The 16,136-nt window shown below is 47.3% G+C and overlaps 1 non-coding gene across 1 annotated transcript; it reads right to left on the reverse strand.

Moving 5' to 3' along the window:
• Positions 1-12,512: 12,512 nt before the first annotated feature.
• On the reverse strand, positions 12,513-12,696 carry LOC142573448 (U2 spliceosomal RNA). Its single transcript, XR_012826320.1, has one exon. It is a non-coding gene; the product is annotated as a U2 spliceosomal RNA (small nuclear RNA).
• Between the last annotated feature and the right edge of the window lie 3,440 nt (positions 12,697-16,136).

Here is a 16,136-nt window from a genome sequence, read left to right on the forward strand (position 1 = left end):
AGTATTAGTTGCGAAACTACCTGGTTATATTTCAGGGAATCGAGAAAAAAATAGTTGAAATGGTCTAATTTTTTTTCATAGTTCCGCTAATTGTGCACGCTCTTTAACTAGATATTGGCACTTTGTGATCTACAAAGAGCTAAACAAGCTACAGCAAGATGCTTTTTGTGAAAATTTATTACATAAAAAAGTGCCCGAAAGAAGAATATATTATCCCATTGTGCATCATATAACTCAGGAACTATAACAGCTACATAAGAAGTAATGAATTTTTGAAATCTGCGTAGAAAACTGTATAACCTGCTGAATTTCTAAACCTCTAGTACAAGTAACAAAACATTAGTTTCGAGGAGCGTCCCCTCGTAACATCACGCGCCATGAGCACCATATTCTCTCCCCCAATTTAGCCAAATTTGGTCTCGACAAGTTTCATTGTTCCTCCTGTAAAGCTCGTTCAGTTATCGCGCCGTTCTACGCCTAACACCGCAGATGCCTCGTACGCATAGAGATAAGTTGAAAATAAGACTACAGTAATTATTTTCACGCCCCATAATTAAGCATAAAACGCTACATTTTTGTTTCACGTATCCTCTTAAACGTCTCCAATTTTCACTATGTAAGAAATAGTTGTAACACACCTACAGCTATCTCGGTGCGCTGGGAAATAGAGGATAACCGCTGTATGTCTTTTTTGAGCACTTGATGATGATTTTATTACGAAGGCTGTAATTATTGCTCACAAATGTATATATCACTTCACATTCACATTGGCTTTGATGTTTATATTCTAATCTTACCACATACAATCTCTGTGGCAGTAATTATTCTCCCAGGACGGCGGCTGAAATTCTCCGCCGTTAGCAAAACACATATATAATGTGTCGGAGCAGCGGCATATGCACTTTACTGCACGAGTCCTAATTATTTCGCACACAATAAGCCTTGCCTATACATGACCAATAGCTTACCTTTTATTTTTGCAAAACGTTAACAACGTGACATCGGGGAAAGCTGTGACGCTGCTCATATTACGCGTGAAGAACAGGAGGATAAAGAACGCATACGGTTGTTATTTGCAGTGCTCATAAAGGTTGACTTTCTTTGTGAACCACCTCACATAGGGCCAATTTTCCATCAGATAATGAACTCGGCATCATGCGCAGCCCTCCTGGGACTGTTGTAAAATAACGCATAACACCCGTACAACACCTTTGAGCACTTGCTTCATAAGTTTTTTTGGCCAATTCTTTCGAAACTGTGCCCGAACATCAGCCTTACTATAACCCCTATACCCTCAGAACGTCAACGTTGGGGCCCGTTGACTTTTGCAGGGATATTATTGAACAAATTTCTTACGCATTTCGTAAAGAGTGCTTCTAGAGCTCTGATGCCTTTGAATACAAAATTTTGTATAATACCTGTAATTAGCGTGGACGGTTTAAACAGATATTGTACAGTCGAGCTTGAAGACCACGGAATCAGCTGAAAACTTAAGTATAATCAAGCCTAGCTCCTTGGCCTGGAATTGGTTCAATACATTGTATTGGTCAGTCAAACACAAGTAGGTATGCGCCCTTGATTTCAGCCGAAATGACCAGGCTGCTAAAAAAAAAACTGTGCATCAGCGACAACATTTTTGTTCTGTTTCAACGAAATGTGAACATCGTACCTCGTTTACACAGTGGGGAGACCGAGAAAATATGAGCATTCAATAAGTACCTTCAAATCCTGTAATTGAAATATTATAAAGTGTTATGTGTCGGAACCAAGAAGTGATTATGATGCATTGTGTAGTGGGGGTCTCCAAATTAATTTTGTCAACTTATGTTTTTTTACCGTGCACTAATATCTAAGTACACAAGCGTTTTTCCTTTCCGCTACATCAAAATGCGGCAGCCTGGGCCTGAATGAAACCCTCGACCCCCCCCCCCCCCCCCAACCTCAGCAGCACAGTTTGTCAGCAACAGCAGTTTGTAATTAACCTGTACAGATTTACAACTCTCGGTGTACATTACACATAACTTGCCACCTATCTTCCCCAAAGGTAAATTTGTTGTCACTTTTCATTCTCTGAGGTCACACAAAAACAAAGTTTAGGACGACAGAAAGCTGAGCTAGTTGGTAACAATGTATTATGCAAAAAAGGGGTCGGGCGTCCAGACAGGACACAATAGAAGAGAACACGGCGTTCGTGTTGTCCACTACTCTTCTCTTGTGTCCTGTCTGCACGCCTCACCCCTTTTTTGCATAAAGAAACTTTAAGCGAATCATAGGCTGCCTGAAGACAGGCAAAAAAAAAAAGAAACTACGGTTTAGAAAAGTTTATTTCGGCCTTAATGACCCCAAACATCTGCAAATTTGCTTTCTCATCCCACTACGTTCTCTGAATATAAACTCGGTAACGAATTCTGTTCTACCGGGACACCGTGAAAATACTCCTATAATGTTTTCGAGTACTTCTACAAATATATTCGCTGGCCCCCAGCAAAACGCAGCAGCACACTCACATATACAGTTAACGTCGAGGGGCTTGCGATTACAAGGAGAGCAGCTAAAAAGAATCTTGAAAATGAGTGAACAGACTCTCCGGTGTGTGAAACAATAGAGTGATAAGATTGAAACGTGGGCTAGTGTGTGTGTGTGCGTAGGGGGAGGAAAAGCGAATACGAGGTGAAAAACCTTCGTTATCTTCGGAAAAGAGGATGACGTCGCGATCGACTACAACATGAAGCGAGACATCCACAGGACCGGCTGGAAATCATGGTATTTATCACACTGCGCGAGATGGTGTGCGTAGGTTTGATCGCTGTGAAATACAAAGCCCGAGAGGGAAAGAACACGAAAACAAATGAAAGGCTGCGTCAACCTTTCCACCCCATGTCTAAAAAGCAACAATTATATATATGCTAAAAATAAGCCGATTTTTGCATTACATAAGGCAACGACTTATGCCCAAATTCGTGTGATTAAGCTAAGCGCTAAGCTCCTTTAAGATATTATGGAACCCGGGGCCGTATAACTTAAAACTATTCCAATTTGTTTTTATTCCGATCTCCTGACGTCAAATTTGCGTAACCGCCGACGCAAGCATCGGGCGGTCACCCGCACGGTTGTCTGAACAAACCAATCAAATGGTCCCCTCGTTCACAGGAGGTCAATTTTGTTTGCTTGAAAAACGAATAACATTACCTGCAATGCGCGGCTTGTCTTATCTAATTGGCTCACAAGTTGCGAGGAGCATGCTCAAGTGGAGAGGAATTCGATGGGGCCGAGCTACTGCAGCGAATATCGATAACCGGATGAAGAGGGTGGTGCCAGCGTCTGCGATTGTTCTGCTTTGTCTTAGCTTGCGGTGGCTCGTCGACAATCGCGGCGGCATGCAACGGAAGAATAATAATGACGCTAAAACGGATACTCAACAAAGAAGAGTTGGCAGAACGAGGTCGTAAACGTGCCAAAAGTGCTCGAAAACGTTACATGGCCACGCAATAAGTTTTATTAGACGCAAATAAACCCATGCTCTCTGGCAGGGGCGAGTAGCCAGGGCCGGAGCGTACGGTGGCAGCCATCTTTTATTCCTTTGGGAACGGGGCAGCCAGCGGCTACTCAGAAGAAAATTCACTTTTGTTCGGCATATTAATGCATCTTTAACGTCTACACGTCACTTCGACGCGGTAAGTTTTTGCGGTTTTGTGACGTCACGTGAGAGGCAGGTGAAGTGGGTACAGGCCGAAAACTTTTGACCAATAGCCGAGGGCTATGGCGAAAAAGCGTCGAATGAGAAATAACTATTTTTGTTTTGCTCGGTCAACTTATGCATAATCCGTGTGGGCACGTCATATCAGATGGGGAGCTATCGCGGTTTTCGTGACGTCGGGTGACAGACAGGTGAAGTGGGGCTGGTCCAAAAAAGTTTTTGACCAATCGCGGTAGGCTGATCGCCGAATTGGAATAGAAAAGTTTGGAATAGTTTTAGGTTATAGCGCCCCTGTACCTGAAAAAGGCGAAAATCGGAGTGAGGAAAGAATTTGGATGTGAATTCAAAATGCACGGCTCTCACCTGCACTGAATAAGTACGATGTGGAGCAGAACAGACAGGCGAATGTAGAATACCATTAAACATACAAACACAAAAGAAGACAGAAAAAGCGACGTAATTTTGTATATGACTGGTCTTTCTTCTCTAAAGCTTTCCTTGACGTGCTTACCCAGAAAATACTTTATTTGGCTGCATTCGTCCAACTATACTCTTGCGCAGTTTCTTTATCCATTTCATGTTTTATACCACGTGTTGCAACGTGCTTCAGCATACTGTTTTCATCGCGTCTTTTATTCCCCGGGCTCTCTTTTTCTCCAAATGGCTTTGCTCAAACAGAACCCCCAAGCTTCCACAACTTCCCAACGCCTCTCGCTGTCTTTTCCCTCCGGTAAACTTAGGTTTCCTGCTTCAGCCCCATAAGCTTGATGGCGAAAACCCACAAGTAGGCAGGAAATATTTCTGAAGTACATGGCCTCTTGGGGACGCCACTTGATAAAGCGAGAAGCGACCGGGAAATAAGAAACGGAAAGAAAAGAGAAACGATGGGGAGGTTCAAAGCAGAATGGCTGGGAAAGAGCCCTATACTTAAAAAAAATAAAAGAAAGAAGTCCATCCATACACTAGGAGGCAGAGTTGCGACCGCTTCGCCAGTAATGACATGGGGCTGTTTCGCTGTCACTGCAGACTATTCTTGCTTCACTAGTGCGGCGTATTCAAATGGCTGGCGAATAAAGTTTGCTAGCCTGGAAACTCGACGATGGTCCTGGGACGAAGGGGATCATCTCAGAGTGGTGAGTCTCTATTTCGCGCTTATTTATTCCAGCTAGTTGTTCTTATGAATGAAAAGACCAATCTAGAGCCACAGAACAATCTTAAGAACAACATACTTCTATTCCTTCTATTTATTCTCTTTCTTCTTTTTCTTCTTTATTTTCCTTTATTGTTTTCTTGCTTTTGCAGCTTCCTAAGTTATTTCTTACTGGTGGGATTCCGTAGAATAGGGAGAAATACTTTTTACGCGCAAGCTTGCGTGTACTGTTTGTGAAATCGGCGAGATTTTGTGTGTCGCCGCGAAGGAAGGGATCGCCGGAGCAGGAAGGCGCCTGCAGGTGAAGAAGAGAATTGCGCGCCGAGGAAATTACAAGGTAGAGCACTGAGGACCGATGTATGCAAGGTTGTCATGAACGCCCACTTTTGGCTTGGCGGTGGGTTGCGCCACCAAGCTCTTGTTGTTATATTGTGTAATGTCCCACCTGCGTTTAATAGAACACGAAGAATCCCCATCACCAAACTTTCTAAGCCCTCTATTGGGATTTTTGTTTTCGTACGCCACCATTATTTCTCGTTTACCTACTTTTCTTCCACCGATCTTCCAATCACCTCTTAATAATTTCTATCTGCGACATATTTGGTTTTCCTCTGCTCTCGCAGAACACAATGGCTTCAAGGTGGCCAGAGGTGCCTAAATGAAGCGCTGGGTAGATATCTTCACATTATAATAAAACATGCTCCATCGCTTCCCTTCCTACACCGCAGCAAGCACATGCTTCTTCTTCCTTCTTATATCTCACTTTATAGGTGCGTGTTCTAAGGCAACCTCATCTCGCTTCGAAAAGTAAAGAGCTTAAATCTCCTTTAAGTTATCATAAATTGTTTGTTTCCTGACTTCATTTCTTCCTTTTAAGTAGTTACTCATAGCAGGTTTCTTTCCCATTGACGCCACCTATGAAAATGTCTCAGCCTCTCTGACTTTCTGCGTGACGTTTTTTGTTGCGATGTTACTCGCCATACCAGGGGCATACTTGCTGGTAGGCTTCCTATTTATTTTCTTCTACTCTGAATCAATATACTGCCTGTAGAAATATTTTAACACTCTCCCAGTGCTCAGCAAAGCAATGCCACCTAGCGGAAAGTCTGGGTGGCGTTGAGCTAAGCGGGGAAGAAGAAAGGAGGCGAACAGTCGCGGAGGAGGAGGGTAGGCGGAGGTGCGCTGGGTTGACCTCTTCTGGCAGTTGCTACGGGTTCTGTTTACGCTATGGACGCACCGGTTTCGTCACGTGACTAAAAAGTCGAGCCCAAATCGAAGACGGAGCAGCGATGCAAGCTGCAGAAGCCCATCGCGAGTTGATCGACCCCGAAGTCGTCGCCAAGTTCCGGGCACGAGCTGAACCAGTTCGGCAAAAGGTGCAGTCTTGGCTCGCTTAATAGTAATAACCGCAGAAAGTTGGGCAAGTTGGTGATTTGCGGTGACATTGTTATTAGCGCTTGCAAGACTAACGAAAAAAAATTGGGGCACGACAGAGCGCTACGTCCTGTCCCAACCTTTTTCCGTTGTTCTTGCAAGCGCTAGCAACTATGTCATGTCCAGGAGACCCCGGAAGTGGAAGAAGGACGAGGGAAAAATTATTACTTTGAATAGTACATTACCAAAGGGGGGGGAGAGATAGAGAGAAAGGATGCATAAAAAACCAGGGAGGTTAACACAGATAGTTCAGGTTGGCTACCCTAAATGGGGGCAAATAAGGGGAAAGAAACACAGAAAGAGAAGGGAAGGGAGAGACACGAAGAAAGCGACGGACACAAACGAACCGTGTTCTCTATAGACGGGTAGAGGCCGGCGTTCTTGAGGTCTATCGTGAAGGTCCGTAGACCACGGGAATGCTAGTAAAGCGGCTAAGGCCTTGTATGCGGGTGTTCTTGGGACAACTTACCATCGTCCCTAATACAACCTTACACTTCATTCTGAGTAGTTAAGATGGCTGACCACCACCAACCCGCAGGAGCCAGCGTCTCATGATATTTTTCTTCCTCTATTCGTTCATTCTTCCTTAACGTGACCCCCGGATGGTGAAACGCCGTCTCGGCGCATGGGAGGCGAAGAAGTGCGAGCGAAGTATGACTTTAGCCGCGAAACGTGCAAGATGTCAACAGGTGGCGGACTTGAGGATGGATGAAACTGTAACGGCGCGATCTCGTAATCAACGTCGTTGGCTTGACGCAGGACTTCATAAGGCCCTGTGTAGTGAGAAAGAAGCTTCTGGGAAAGGCCGACCTAACGACATGGTAACCAACGCAGCACCCAAGCACCTGGGGCGAACTGAATACTTCGGTGGCAACGGTCGTAATGCTCTTTTTTTTTCAGATGCTTCGAGGCTAATACGCGAGGTCAGGCGACTTGACGCGCCATGTGAGAGCGATCGATGACCTCATGAGCGTACTCAGTGGCAATGCAGGGCACAGAAGGTAGGATGGTGTCAAAAGGCAAAGTCGGGTCGCGGCCATACAAAAGATACCAGGGTGAATATCCTGCGGTGTCATGTTGGGATGAGTTTTACGCGAATGTCACGTAGGCCAACGTGGCGCCCCAGTCGCGGTGATATTTGGAAACGTACATCGATAGCATCTCTGAGTGTTCGGTTGAGACGTTCTGTAAGACCGTTCGTTCGTGGGTGGTAGGCGGTGGACAGCTTATGCTCTGTGGCACAAGAGCGGAGGAGGTCGTACACAACTCGAGACATGAACGAGCGGCCGCGGTCTATAAGTACCTGTCAAGGTGCGCCGTACTGGCGAATGACGTCGTGAAGGATAAAATTGGCGACGTCTGTTGCGCAACTAGTCGGCAACGTCTTTGTTATCGCGTAGCGTGTCGCGTAATCAGTAGCGACGGCGATCCACGTATTCTCTCTAGTCGTCGTCCGAAAAGGGCCAAGCAGGTGAAGGCCTACGCGAAAGAATGGTTCAGGTGGAACTTCATTTGGATGGAGTCGGCCGACAGGTGGCTGAGGAGGTTTCTTCTGGCACTGACAAAATTCGCAAGTTGCGACATAACGACGCACAGAGCGGTAGAGACCCGGCCAGAAGAACCGGCGTAGTACGCGGTTGCATGTACGCAAAACTCCAAGGTGTCCCGCCGTCGGTGCATCGTGAAGTTATTCGAGAAGGACGGATCGCAGATGACGACGAAATACAAGGAGCATTTAGGGCCGTCAGGGTTGATAGGGTGGCGGTAGGGGATGCCGTCGTATAGCACGAACATGCGGCAGATGCCGTCGGTGCTGCCAGATTGCACTGCGGCGATGATGGCCTGTAGGACGCGTCGCGTTGTTGTTCAGCGCGCATGTCGGTCATGTCAGTCAAAGCCATCAGGCAGCTCACCGGATCATGCGCAACAGGATCAGGGGGATCCACTTGGTGACGTGAGAGGCCGTCAGGTCCTTGTGCAGACGTCCAGACTTATAGTTGACAACAAATGAAAATTCCTGAAGCCGCAAAGCCCAGCGACCAAGCTGTCCTGTGGGGTCCTGATGGGAAGACAGCCAGCAGAGGACGTGATGGTCTGTAACGACCGAAAACGTGCAGCCGTACAAATATGGCCGGAACATGGCGGCAGCCCAAACTAAAGCCAAGCATTCCCGCTCGGTGATGGAGTAATTTATCTCAGCAAGTGACAGCAGGCGGCTGGCGTAAGCTATCCCGCACACGGTGCCATTCTCCTGTTGGGCGAGAACAGCGCCGATGCCGTGGCCGCTTGCGTCAGTCTGGACTTCAGTCAGTGCAGATGTATCAAAGTGGGCAAGTATGGGAGGGGTGGTCAGAAACCCGATGAGAGCGGCGAACGCGTGAGCCTGCTCCGGGCCCCATGAGAATGGCATGTTCTTCTTTAGAAGATCTGTCAAAGGCCGAGGAACGTCGGCAAAGTTTTTGACGAAACGACGAAAGTAAGAACACAGGCCGATGAAGTAGCGCACATCAGACGCAGAATGTGGCACAAGGAAACTGCGAATGGCGCGAACTTTTTCTGGATCTCGTTGGACACCGGATGCGTCAACGAGGTGTCTCGACACGGTAATCTAACGGCACCCGAATCGGCACTTCGTGGAGTTCAGTTGAAGGCCGCCTTTTCGGAAAACTGCTAGAATTGCAGTGAGTCAGGTAAAGTGGTTGCCGAACGTGGGAGAAAAAACAATAACGTCTTCAAGGTAACAAAGACACGTGGTCCATTTGTAGCCGCGCAGAAGAGAGTCCATCATACGTTCAAATGTCGCAGGAGCATTGCATAAACCAAAGGACATGACTTTGAACTGATATAAGCCATCCGTCGTGATGAAGGCGGTCTTCTCGCGGTCAATTTCATACTGAAATCTGCCAGTAGCCGGATCAAAGTATTTAGCTCCGTGCAAACAGTCAGAGGCGTCATCGATGCGTGGTAGGGGGTAGACATCTTTTCGTGTGATCTTGTTTAAGTGGCAATAATCGACGCAAAAATGCCAGGTACCACCTTTCTTTTTCACAAGGATGACAGGCGAAGCCCAAGGGCTGGCTGATAGCTCGATGACCCCTTTGCGGAGCATTTTGTCCACTTCCCACTGGATTACTCGACATTCAGCATGCGATACCCGATAGGGATGCCGACGAATAGGATTCGTCTTTCCAGTGCTTATTCGGTGGTGAGCAACTGATGTTTGGCCTAAAGGCCAGTCGCCGAAATCAAAGATGGCACTGTACGATTCAAGCAGGTGATGTGTGTCCGTGGCTTGCGCAGAGGTGAGGTCAGGTGCAATCATTTTCGCGTTATCCTTAGTCATCCGTTAAGGAACCAGTGCTGTGAGCTGAAATTGGCACCAATAAGGCCAATCTCAGCATTCAGACTCTCAATGCCAAATTCGGAACCACTATAAAGGCTGGCTAAGAACACGCCGGCCGGAATCACTTGCGAGCACAGGCTGGAATTCAGAAGCGGTAGAAGGACATCGTTATTTGTAACCGTGACCAACGTATGCGGAACAGCAACGTTCTGGTTCAAATGCACGTCGCTGATAGGGCGAAGCACATATTCACTGTCAGAAAGTTGTGGCTGAGCGGTCAAAGTGACGCAAGTAACTGCCTCGGGTCACTGACGCACATCGTGAAGTTAGCACAAGTGCGGTGGGGCAGTGCTCGGAGCATCGGCGAGTTGAGTCAGTTCCAACTGAAGAACGCCGGTCGCGCATTCGATCAGAGCAGAATGAGTGGATAAAAAGTCCATTGCAAAGATAACGTCTTGAGGGCCGTTGTCTATCACAGCAAAGAGACCAGAAGTAGGGCGGCCGGCACTAATTAAACGCGCAGTACGCATTCCAAGAACAACCAGCACGCCGCCATCGGCCACACGAAGCACTCGGGCTGCTGCTGCGGTGAGGACCTTCTTTAAACGTCCACGTAGGCTAGCACTCATCACAGATACGTGGGCTCCAGTGTCGACGAGGGACAGGTACCCCGTCTATTTTAACGTCTATTACACTTCTCCTTGTGGGCACAGACCAAGGATTTGCTGCGGTAATAGGCAATGCAGCACCGCTTCCGAGGGCTGCATTTCTTATTTTTCCGAAAGGGTGCGGCCAAACTCCACAGGGGACGAAAGGCGATGTGGCTGCGGCGAGCGGGAAGATGGGCGGCGTGTTTGCGGTGAACGAGACTGGTGCCCGCGCGGCGATGGTGAGTGGCTGTACCATATGTTCCTAGCAGAGTTGTTGGCGCTGTAGACTCGGCGGTGGGTGAAACATTGTTGGCATTTCCATAAAAACAGCTCAGGTTGATGGGCGTGCCAGGTGTTGAGGGCCACGAGGTGCGACAGTATCGGGCGACATGACCAATGTGGCGAGAGGTGAAACATATCGGCTGGTGGTCCGCAGTTCTCCACTCAGTCGGGTTGCGATAACGCGAACAGAAGCGTCGGGGTGGAACGGAAATATCAGAAGGGCGTTCAATAGCTCTGTGATTGGTGATAGCACACACAGAATGTAAACCAATGTTTTAATGTTCCTGGTGAACGATGGCTCGTACGAGAGGAACTGAAAAAGTGGTAGCATCAGGGCTACGCGAACAGAAAGCTGCGGGCGCCATCGCATCCAGTTCTTGTCTAACGATTTGCACCACGTCCTCTCATGGCGACGCATGCTACTGGGCGGGTTGATCTTCACACGTTGACGTTGTGGCAGTATTGATAAGCCTGGCGAATGGTTGCAAGACGCGTCGGCTTTTGGCCTGCTCGAATTGTCGGCACTCTTTATTGACTGCATCAACTGTAGAGCAGCTTTTGCACATGAGCAGATTAAACGCGTCGTCAGCAATGCCCTTAAGCACGTGCCTGACCTTCTCAGGTTCTGTCATGTCGTGATGGGCCTTACGACAAAGTGCCAGCACGTCCTGGATGTACGAGACCTAGGACTCCGTCGGGGATTGGGAATGGGAGGCCAGTTGCTGCTTTGCGGCAGTTCTACGGCCGGCTGGTTTGCCAAACAACTCTGTCAAGGTCTCTTTGTATTGGTCCCGGCTGGTTAGCTCCTCTTCGTAGTTTTCGCACCACACCTTTGCCGTGCCTCTTAGGTAGAACAACAGGTTAGCTAGCATAGGCGTAGGGTCCCATCTGTTGACTCCACTCACGTGTTCGTACGTGGCCAACCACTCTTCAACGTCGACGCCATGGGTCCCGCAGAAAGTTCCAGTATTCTTGGGTTGCACAACGACAACGAAGGTGACAATGCGAAGGTGACGTAGGAGGCGGCAACGACGTTCATCCTGAGTGCTCACTGTCATTTATGGTGCGGACGGTGATGGGACGTAGACTGCGGAGCTCCATTTCCAGCCGTGGTACCCGGCACCTCTCACCAATATGTTAGGGGGTGTTGGAAGTATAGAAGATTTACAATATATATACAAAATGAGTCTGAGTAGACCACCAACATCCCGCAGCAACCAGCGTCTCGCGATATTCTTCTTCCTCTCTTCGCTCGCCCTTCCGTAAAAATATCTGAAAACGAACATAAAACAAACAAAATAAAAAATAAGACCTAAAAGAACTCAACACTTACAATCAAAGCATTTTTTTTTCAACATTCTACGGGCAATGCGCAAAAAGGAATGGCACCCATACGCTGTTGAATAACCCGCGTTGACGAAGTGAAAGTACACTAACTTTGTTGTCTCGAAGAAAGAATACTCAGGATTTTATGGCAAAATTATAAAAATGTGATCGAGAAAGCTGCCCCTTCCGCCTCTGTCACGATCTACTGCCACGCGCCCTGTGAATCAGCTGGATTACAAACAGCTGCGTGGCATTGTCGCATGCGGCATTCTTTGATGTTTCACTCCAATGTATTCTACCGCCTACAGCTGTTTGCCGCTCGCGATCACTATACCGCCTTTCAGACATCAGGTGCCACTCTGTGGAGGTTAGAGGGACTTTTTGCAGTGGCTGCGTTCACACTTACAAATAACTTGATGTATGTTGGCTGCAATTGTGTGAAACTGTTCTTTATATAGGTTCGCTATCGATTGAAAATGTTTTTTTCCTTAGAAACAAACAGATTATGGTATATGGCGGCTAATGCATACCATTAGATAATTTTTCTTTTCGTTTTCTTTCTTCTCGTGTTTTTTCTTATTTTATTTTTTTACAGCGATGCTGTCTATGGCTAGGGTTCTGCATGTGCAATACCCGTGGGCCCATCCCGAATACTGCGCAATATCGGGCCGATTCGCAGCGGAGGTAAATCGGGCTTTCCGCACTCCACCAGCTTGAAAAAGTAAGTTTAATAGCTTGGATCCAAACAGAACCCGTATCAGTCATTAAGGTCATAAGAAGAGATACTACACTTTGACCAGCGTCGGCCATATATACGTTCGTACCGCCTTCGCTTTGTCGACGTTCCAAGTGCTTGCGCATCTACTTTCCTTGCGATCTTCTGTGGTGGCAGTCCGGTCGAAATGTCACGCGTGTCTAATTTCCGCCGGCTCCTCGGGGCGGCGCTCCCGCCTGCCACGCGAAGGCAAACAGAAATCATTGTTAATGAGTTCATACCTTCGATAAAAATGATGTGTCACGGCTCTGTTGTGTGCTAAACAGCTTCGCTGGTTATTCACCTTCACAGAGTGGAATGGCTCAGGATTTTTTTATTTGCATCACTTCGCGGCAGCCTCAAGTGTACGCTCACACGAACAAACACCGTTGGTGCGCAGAGATGGATTGTCGGATCGCGCAGTGAAGCATTAATGGAACGCGAGGAGTGATAAATCTTGTGATCGAACCACTAGCGTAGATTCCACAGCGTTGCCTTTGATGTTTGAAATGGAGTTGGCCTCTTCTTTGATCATTTAATGTGCCTAAATTCTCAAGAAGGAGCTTGCTTGCAGCCTAAGTATGCCTAAGCGTAGGTGTCGAGCATCCAAATTGGCTTGGCAATGTTGCTTTGTTGATCGAGCTCTATATTTGCGCTATTGCTAGTTTAAGCTTATTCACGGCTCTAATTTTTACAATGGCCCCATAATAGTCGTAACGTCGCGTTATGCCTATACTAACTCGCACGGCGTTGTTCCAATTATAATTCTGCACTTCAGGGACGTGCTGTTTGAAAGGAATGCAATTGACGATAATAAAATCTTATATGAAGACTTGGTGATTCCAGTGCATGACTTACGATGTTCGGCAATCGACCGCTTCAGAACGCATTTGATGATTTCTACGTGTGCAAGTAGCCGCGCTTCTCTGTTGTCATTGGGAATGTGCATAAGGCCAAATGTAACATCCGGATGCATTTGGCATCCACAGTGGCGTCGCCCCTGTGGTACCAATTCTTAGGCAACAATGATCCCAAGCGTATTATGCTTGCGGTGGCACAGAGTTAGGCTTATTAACGCGTCATGCACAAGCTATCAAATGTCATCCTCAGCACATTTTATGCCCGCGATGTCGAACAATTGCTTACCTGTAACGTTACGTTCAGAAAAAATCAACCGTGCTTGCGCATAACCAGCTCCCGAGACACATGGGCGGCCACTCGGCTTGGGAAGTGTCTTGCTGCAAATTGTTCAAGTGTATATACCACGGCCTGTACACAGAAATTACTCTGCTCCAAAGAAATTGAAGCCAAGTAACGTAGTAGTCAAGAAGAGATGGAAACACAGAAATGGTTGGCGGCCGCTTTTTTCGTCAGCTTTGTACTATTCGTGCATGGGTGCCTCTCCCTTCGCTTGGTATCGCCATTTTCGATTTCCGTGCCGTCTGCTTGACTTCATTCAGTCGTTTCAGTTTAGAGTGTTTGGCGCAGAAATTTAATTTCCAAAGTGGGGCTGGACTGTTTCTTAGTCTAATCCGAAGGCCAGTCACCGTTTGTTCTTTCGAGAACACGAGTGATCCTGCAAGACGAGGCCTGTCCAACCCTCCATTTCCCTGACCTGTGCACACATGGGAGAGGTAGGAGAACGGCCCTCTGCCTTAGAACAGAGCATATCACTCGCAAACGGCCTGTTTTGCTGCAGGCAGCATTTGGAGAATTAATCAAGGGACGCCCTGCAAGAACGCAGTGGAGCGTGTGAAGCTCTTTTATAGCCTGTACTGTAGACAAAAAAAAGAGGTGTGTAAGACGAAATACTAAAAGTGATAGTCACTTACGTATCCCTACGTGATTTGAATGTGCAAGCATTATGGCATAGGTAAGTTATCTAAGCATAGAACCGGTTGTCCAGGAACGATTCCTTCGAACAATAGTTTGATGTTGTGTAGGCGGTACGATATCGTTCCTTCCTTCCTCCCTTCCGCCGTGCATCTTGTCGCTTCTGGAGTTCGACAGTGAATTCGCGTTCACTGATTTCGGCATCGCCTTGCCGCTCCTGTCTCATGGCCTCAGACTGTGCGATTCGACGTGAGTTTGGACACTTCGAGACCTTTGGAAGAGCAGCAAGCTCCTGGCATTTGGCTGTCCTCTCTGCATTCTTTGCCTCCTGCGCTTCGACCTAGTTGGCGTATTGCGTGGTCCTCTCTGCATTCTTTGCCTCCTGCGCTTCGACCTAGTTGGCGTATTGCGTGGTCAACCGCGCTTAGACGGCAAAGAAACTGTTGGCACATCCGGCGTAGTCGACGTATAAGCACTTTCTATCATCATATGGGAGGCGAATCACCGCCGGAAGACAACTGGCAGACTGACTAAGCTGCCGCGGCGTTTATATACTGTAGCGGCGCTTCCTCCTCACTACTACAATTCTTTCCCATCATGTGCACGGCACCTGTGTGAACACATTACATCGTACAATGCGGTACGTGGACCATTGGTAGCTCATGGCGTGAGGTGGTTTGATGTGACGTCATAACGTGACACGTGATGTCATACACGAGCATATTCGAATCAATTTCAGTTACATTTATCACGTGACCTTAGTACGCGACGTAATATATGTACAAAACTTTCAAGGCCTTCCTCGGCCCAGGAAGGCTTTCTTTAAGCCGTCCTGGGCTTAAAGAAATTGTCATTTAACGTCACGGCGCCTCGATTTGTGAAACCAGCAGGCGGCTTTCAACAGCGAACTCTCCTAAACTAGAAATCGCAGAATGACAGCATGGAGCTACGAGAATTGTGTACGTTTTAGGGAATTTTTTTTTACCTTAAGCCACTTTAACGCACCTTACGCTAATACGTGCCAACCTTAATCCACCTTAATCCACTCTAACGTCGCAGACATCTGGCTGTCACGTGACGTCTGCAGTGGCGCTCACGCTATAGCGCACCTTTAGTCAGCCAGGACCGTGGAGCGACCGTGACGTCAGGGAATCGTGCTCCTCTCGCACCCAGGAGGCGTGGGTCTGATTGCGACCCGGACCCAAATGTACCAATTCTTTTTTTCGAAAGCCAGAACTTGTTTTGTTTAGAGTAACCTCCCCGAGAAATTCGACGTCAATCAGAGAATTTTTTACGTGTATTTATTCTTTGCGCCGCCAGCCATATTTAGTAGCATCGCTGGATCACCCCTGTATTCTGCTTCATAGGACATATACGAGTAATGCTTTCACATTATTTCGTAAGACGATGAAGAGCAAAAATAAAGGAGACCATGCAGACGACAGGTATATGACGATAATTTGTGATCTGGCTGGCTGAACTCATCCATAACAAAAGTTGAGTAGGACACAGGTACATGCATTTGTTTCTTCGAGTTATGGCGATATCGCTTACGACATTCTTTGTATTGCAGATACTGTGGACAATATTGCTCGACTACTTTCTTTTTCCTATGTGGGAAACCTAACAGAGCGAACACAAGCTACGATCTAACCAAGTCAGCAGCC

This window comes from Dermacentor variabilis, chromosome 2 (genome assembly GCF_050947875.1).
Source record: "Dermacentor variabilis isolate Ectoservices chromosome 2, ASM5094787v1, whole genome shotgun sequence".
Classification (NCBI taxonomy): Eukaryota; Metazoa; Arthropoda; class Arachnida; order Ixodida; family Ixodidae; genus Dermacentor; species Dermacentor variabilis.